The following is a 7,821-nucleotide window of genomic DNA, read 5'->3' as shown; positions in this document are numbered from 1 at the left end:
CCCACCTTGGAGTCACAGAGATGGGTGGTAAATCTTGGCCTTGGGAAATTCGGGAGCAGATGGTGATCAGAAACACAGGCAAGCAGTTGAAATTTGAGAGGTCAGACCCAAGCCCCAATGCTTCTGGTAGGAATCTTCTGTCAGATATGGTGGAGACCCTCCTCAACACTTTAATTTGTCACTCCTCAGTTTTTGGAGGCATTGCTCTTTCTCTGTTGGCGTCCTGTCACTCTAATGCTCTCATTCTCCCCGATTCTCCTGCTTGTTATTCATTCACTAAAACCCTTCTGCTGTGTGTTTCAGGGAGGGAAAGGTGATCGTCACGGGGGCAGATGCAGTAAAGCAGTGGGGAGAGATGTCCGAGTGGGCTGAGGAGGGGGTGGGAGGTAAGAACTAGAGAGTCTTGCTGTGACAGGAAGCGGTTGAACGAGTGGTCTCTGAAAGAGACCGGGCAGTCCTCAGGGTCCTGACTCTTCACCGCCCACACTCACTTTGAAGTCATTTCACTTATATCCTTCCCTTTCAATGCCATCCACACTGATTACTCCTCAACTTGTACCTTCAAACCTGACTTCTCTCCTAAGCCTCAGACTCATGCTTCCGACTGCTTACTTGAGCTCTGCATTTGTATGTCTCCAACAGAATCCATCCCCTGCAAAGTTGCCAGAGGGATCTTCTAAAACTGTAAAGTAGATCATGCCATTTTCTTACTTAAAGGCTTCCAATGGCTTTCTAAAATACTTAGAATAAAATCCAAATTCCTGGGCTTCCCTGGTGGCGCAGTGGCTGAGAATCTGCCTGCCGATGCAGGGGACATGGGTTCGAGCCCTGGTCTGGGAAGATCCCACATGCCGGGGAGCAACTAGGCCCGTGAGCCACAACTACTGAGCCTGCGCGTCTGGAGCCTGTGCTCCGCAACAAGAGAGGCCGCGATAGTGAGAGGCCCGCGCACCGCAGTGAAGGGTGGCCCCCACTTGCTGCAACTGGAGAAAGCCCTCGCACAGAAACGAAGACCCAACACAGCCAGAAATAAATTAATTAATTAATAAATTTAAAAAAAAATCCAAATTCCTTTTTATGGCCCTCAAGGTTCTACATAATTTTCCTCCCTAATCTCACTTCCTGTCATTTTCCCGTTCTTTCACTGTGCTCCAGCCACACTACCACATTTATGTCTGTTGGTTGAGCAAGCTCTCTGATTGTGAACTTGTAGTTCATTTTACCTGGGTGGTCATCCATCAGATCTTCACTTGATTTCCTCCTTCTCCTCACGCAGGTCCAAGTGGATAGGTCACTGCTTCGTCAGTGGCCTTTTCCGGACACACAATTCCAAGTAGCAAAGTCCGCCCAGCCACCCAGACACTCGTTCGCGTTATACTGGTTTACTTGTTTCACAGTATGTATTCTTGCTGATTTGTTTACATCTATATTGCCTGTTTTTACTCCCAACCTCCCATCACCAAATAGACCATAACTCAAGAGAGTAGAGACCATGGTGGTTTGTGTTCGTTTTTGCTTGTTTGTTTGGCTCAGCATGGCATTTCCAGTACTCAAGATAGCACCAGGTATGTAAATGTTCCATAGCATTTATTGAATAAGTGACTGGAAATATGCCCAGAATCCAGCCATTTCCTACCACCTCAACTGCTTCTGCTCTGGTATAAGCCACTGTGTTCTCTTGCCTCAGTTACTGAAATAGCCTCCTAATTGATTTCCCTACTTCTGCTTTTGCCTCCCTCAGTCTATTCCCAACACAGCAGTCAGAGTGAACTCATTAAAAAGGAGATAAACACTTCTCTGCTCAAAATTCTCCAATAATGTCTCATCTCAGAGTAAAATCCAAAGTCCTCCCTTTATCCAGATCTTTTGCTACCTCTGATTTTATCACTCTTACTCTCTCCCTTCCTCACTGTACTTCATCTATAGTGACCTCCTTGATATCCCCTGAGGACACCAAGCATGTTTCTGCTTCAGAAAGTTTGTACTTGCTGTTCCCTCTGAGTGTAGTTTTCTTCCCCAGACATCCAAATGGCTTGCTCTTCTCTTGGACTTCCTTCAAGTCTTAACTAAAATATCACGTTATCATCAAGACCCTAACAGTCTACCATAATATAAATATTATATATTATATATATAATTTGTATATATTATATATTTATGTTATAATATAATTATAATAATATAGTCAACACCAGGCCTATCTTGAAAAAAAAAAGTATCAGTAGAGAGTCAAACATTTAGCTCAATTTGGTCTGTATCAGAAATCCTGGTATCATTTACTTAGCCTTACAAATTATACTATTTCAGTTCACAAGTAATGAATTTCAGCTATTCAAGATATTGACTGTATTTTGAGATATTCCTCTTGAGAAAAACCCTTGAAATCATTGAAATGGTGTTTATTGACATCATTAGTGTCATGGAGAAATGATTGTTTTCACTTTCCTCATTTCAAAAACTCTTATGATAAATTTCCCCTTGGCTTCCTCATACTTTAATGGAAAAAAGCAAGGTTTTGATACAAGATGCCTATGTATTTGCTCATGAACCAAAAAGATATATGCTTATTGGCTAGAACATAGTAGTATTCAGTTTTCCTCATTTATTTCAATATTAGATCAAGATCAGGAAATATTCTGCCAACTGTTCTCTTTGCAAACAGTAGGGTTCTAATGCTCAAGTACTTTAGTCTCCTTTAATGTTCACAGCAGCATATATAAATGGTGTCCTTTAGTACTGATCCCATACACCTATCTCATGAATTGTATTTAACTCTTTTTTTTGTATTTAACTCTTTGCTAACTATTTTAAAATGTTCTTTCTATACCATGACTTTTCAATATTAACATAATAAAAATATGTTAATCATTTCTTCTTCATATATGCTCCACTTATGCTGAGAAATTATTCAAATTCTATACATCAGTGGTTTTAGCCAAATATGAAGCAAAATATATGCTATCAACTATATAAGCTCTTAAACGTTTTATGCTGTTATATTATTAGTATTTTATTATCAATGCTGTAGCTTCTGAAACTGTCAAATTGTCTCTACATTCCCTGGAATCACCAGAGGTTTATGGATCACACTTGAAGAAACACTGTTACCTCGATGGGGAGCCAATAACATTGTATTAAAGATTATTTTTTAAAATATATTTAAAGGAAATATGAGTAGGGCAAATGAGGAAAGAAAGAGTAATGGTGGGAGGAGGGAAATAGAGAGCATGTTCTTTTATACACTCATTCTCCCAGTCAAATTTGCCAAGGCAGGAAGTGACATCAACAGCAACCAGAGTCCTATGACCAGGGGACCCTACTCCTCCCACCCTCTCCTCCAGAGGGAACATAAGAAATGGAGAACCAAGTCCACTCAGGTCTATGGCCCCAATCTTTCCTTGTTTGAGATTCCTCTCAGAACACGGTACATTCCTCTTCTTTTCTATTGTTGGTAGTTCTCCCATATTGAAATTCTTGGGCAGTGATTTGCACATTTGGGAGGGCTAGAGATTGTCTCCCCCAAATTCATATGTTGAAATCCAATCCCCAATGTGATGGTGTTTGGAAATGGGGCCTTTTGGGTGATTAGGTCATGAGGGTAGAGTCCTCACGAATGGTATTAGTTACCTTATAAAAGAGACCCTAGAGAGCTCCCTGCCCCCTTCTACCATGTGAGGACACAGCAAGAAGATAGCCATCTATGAACCAGGAAGTGATTTCTCACCAGGCACCAAAACTGCTGGAGCCTTGATCTTAGACTTCCAGCCACCAGAACTGTGAGAAATAAATTTCTGTTGTTTATAAGCCATGCAATCTATGATATTTTTCTATGGCAGCCTGGACTAAGGGAGGGAGCAATTGGAGCAGAATGGATACTACCTTTTTGTGCTGCACTAGCTTTTGGCTGTGTGTCTACCCATGGCTGGCCATCCTCACCCCATATCCTAGTGCAGAGTATAACACTCGCCACGTTAATTCAGCTTGACAAGATACTTGACTTTCAACGTGCTTTCACATTCATTATTTCATCTGGGTGTGGCTAAACTGCCCTGACCAAGCCAAGGAAACTTCCCCCCTGAGCTGGAAAGAGGTTTATTGAAGGTACAGTTCAGTCACAATACCTCCTCCCCTTGAAGAGAAACATTTACAGAGTTGATGAGGTCTCTGCAAGAGCAGGAAGGATACAAGAGCTTTCGACCATCCTATCCTGTCTATGAAATTTAGTTTTTGCTGAAAGAAAAGACATGGGAGTTTTTAAGAAATGGATCAGGATAAAAATGAAGTTTAGGTCATTAAGAAAGGAAGAAACAGTCCTCTCAAAACATGGGTGCAGCTCAGAAATATTTGACTCATCGGAGTGATAAGACTTGCTGACATGGGCTGCGTGCTCCTCAACTTCACAGAGACTTTCAAGTGCCATACGCCACTGAAAACACAAATTCCGGTTCAGGCATGTAGCCTAAGAGATTCTTGTGTAACCTGTGCTGCAAGGAGCTAAAATCTTTAATCATGTTGATGGAATATGTAAGATTTCACTGAACTGAGACATTTGAAGTAACACTTAAGGACATCTGCGTTTATGCCCCAGACACCCAGGTTCTAGAAGTGGGTTAGGTTTCCTCTTTCTTTATAGGTATCATAGTATCATGGTATAGGTATCATGGGCAAAAGCTGCCTCCTTCCTCCCTCCCTTCCTCCCTTTCTTCTTTTCTTCCTTACATCTTTTCCTCCTTTCCTGCCATCCTCACACTCTCTCTCCTCTCTTCTTTCCACAGCTATTTACCACCTATCATGTGGCAAGCTTGATGCTCTACTTCAGAGGTTCTAAGATAATTTGTACATCACTTTGGCTGCCTTAAAGATGCTCATAAACCAACAAAGAGAGGCATCTGATCCATGTGTTATCAACTCAAGGTGAGTCTTCTCTTGCCAATATATTCCTTTTTGTTTCATTAATACAATTCTGCTTCTTTAAAGGAGATTTAAACAGCTGTGAAACCCCATCTTGTTTCACATTCTCAGGGTAAAAAGCACAAATTCAAATTAATGTATGATACAGTTAGTGAACATAAAATATACTTAATTAATGTATTCCACATGTTAATTTGAGCCCTCATTTGGGATGTAGTTTCTTTATATGCATGAAAACTTGAGTTTTCAATGAAACATGAGAGTTTGTGCAGTGATTCAAGCTACTAACAGGGTTACTGAATATAGGAAAATACTTCCTACAAAATAGACTCTAGGGAAACATCAAGCCCTGACTCTGTGATCATTACAACACAGCAGAATAATAAGTAACTAAATGTATGTTACTTTTCCTTGAGTGTCATTTAGGTGGGCAAAATATAAAGTAACTTCAGATCTGGCATATAATTTTCATCAAACTTCAAAATTTGAGACATTTAAAGAAGCAAATTCAGGGCTTCTTTTTCCCTAAATAATGTGAATTCGTTTACCTGAACCCCTTCCCCCAAGTACACAAAGTATAACATTATTCAAAATGTGTAGTTGAGATAACAGGAAAAGTAAGAACAATTCTCAGGTGGCAGGTAATCTGAAAAGCAGAGCACAATCCCATGAGGCACAGCTGAGGTTTCCCTTGGCCGTTAACCCCAGGTGGAAGTGAGTGTGGGGGAAATAGGATGTTAGGACTTTGCTGGTTCAAGCGCCCTAAGAGCTTTTATTTTAAGATCCTCAGGGTTGCAGAATAAATCCTTAAGCCCATGAAGAGAGAACTAGAAACTTTAAAGGGCTGTTCCTGAGTAAAATACAGGACTGAAAATGCTGTGCGCAGTGACACAGGAAGGCAACAGGAAAGTTTATCTGTCTCTGCCTGAGTTCCTGGGCAATTTATATTTTGGGTCTGCTGCAGGCATAGATGTGGGGTTTGAGTTTACACTACCCTCAAGGTCCTCAAGGTTTAGGAATCCTCACAATGAGAAATGAACGCCCATGTGCCCCTGTACCAATGATAATTCTGGGGCACTTGCCAGACACAGAGACCCCACCACTCCAAAGCATACCTGCGCCATGACTCCCACCGATGAAGTGCTTCTCAAGTTCAACTTTCACAAGTAAACAATCCAAGATGGGTAAGAAACTAAAGATGGAACAGGTAGCAGCATTAGAAGATCAATATTTTCACGTTACAGCATATTCTAATGGAGAATATAAAATTATTGAGTTCAAATAATTAAAGGTAATGAAAAGAATCAAAACTGTAAGAAATACACAAGAAACAAATATCAAGAAGATTAAAATAAATTAAATGGAACTTTTAAAATTAAGCAATAACCAACTGGCTTATGGAGCATATTAGAAACAGCTGAAGCAAAAATATTGAACTAGAAGATAGATCTAAGGAAATTAAGTAAAGCTCAATTGAGGAAGATAAATTAAAAATATGAAAGTGAGATTCAGTGACATGAAGAGAGAATGAGAAGGTCTAATATATGTCTACTAAAAGTTCAAGAGGGAAAAGAAAAAGAATAATGAAGAGTCAAATAGTAACAAGAGGATGGCTGAGAATTTTATAAAATTGATGAAAAGCGTGAATATTTAGGTCCCAGAATAAAAAGTTTTAAGTAAGATAAATAAAGGAAAAACTACTGACAATAGACCCCCTTGTGGTAACAATAGAGCCAGAGTACAATTGGCTAATATCTTCATATTGCTGAAAAAAATAGCTGTCAACCTAGAATTATAAATCAGACAAACTATCAATCAAGAGTGAAAGCATAATAAAGGCAATTTTAAACAAAATGACATAGAGACTTTACCACCCACATACCCTTGCTAAAGCAATTATTAAAGTATTTACCTCAGATAAAAGAAAATTGGACCCAGAAGGAAGAGAGGTTTCCAAAAGCAATAGTGGGCAAAATAATTGGCAAACATAGGGTAAACCTAAACACATGTTAACAATATAAAAATGAAAATAATTATGAACAATGTGAGATTCATAAAAACAAAGTCAAAATAAAAATCTGAGAAAATGACACGTAAGAGAAGGGGGGCCATCAGAGTTAAAGTTTCTAAAGTCCTTGTAATATTTGGAAATGTGGTAAAATTCCTGATCCACTTTGAACTTTGTTCAGAAGGCATGCATTTTTAAAATCAAACCATAAACCATAACATCATAAAGATTAAGTGTATAATTTCCTAACCAATGAAAGGAAAGAATGAATTAAGGAATATATCAGTCTAATACTTGTTTTGAAAAGAGGGCAAAAAAGAAAAATATGTGATATAGAAAGCATAAAATAAAGTGATAGAAATGAAAACTGTCAGGGATAGAATAACTTTAAATGAATTAACCTCATCAGTTAAAAGACAAGGATTACCAGATTGGATTAAGGAAATAGAATCCAGCTACTTGATATTTATAAAAGTTGTACTTTGTCTTATTCTTGTTGTATTAGTCTGTTCTGGCTGCCATAACAAAATAGCAGACTGGGTGGCTTAAACAACAGAAATATCTTTTCTCACAGTTCTGGAGGCCGAAACTCCAAGGTTAAAAAGCTGTCAGGTTTTGTTTCTTTTAAGACCTTTCTTCCTGGGTTGTAGATGGCTGCCTTCTTGCTATATCTTCACATGGACTTTTATTGGTGCATGCATGGAGAGGGAGAGAGAGAGAAGGCTCTGGTGTCTCTTCTCATAAGGACACTAATCCTGTTGGATCAGGGTTCTACCCTCATGACCTCATTTAAACTTAATTACTTCCTTAGAGGCCTTATCTCCAAATACAGACACACTGGGGTTAGGGCTTCAATATATGACTTTTGTGGGGACAAAAACATTCAGTCCATAACATTGGTC

The sequence above is a fragment of the Orcinus orca genome, chromosome 3 (assembly GCF_937001465.1).
Source record: "Orcinus orca chromosome 3, mOrcOrc1.1, whole genome shotgun sequence".
Classification (NCBI taxonomy): Eukaryota; Metazoa; Chordata; class Mammalia; order Artiodactyla; family Delphinidae; genus Orcinus; species Orcinus orca.
Note: the sequence above shows the minus strand (reverse complement) of the source record.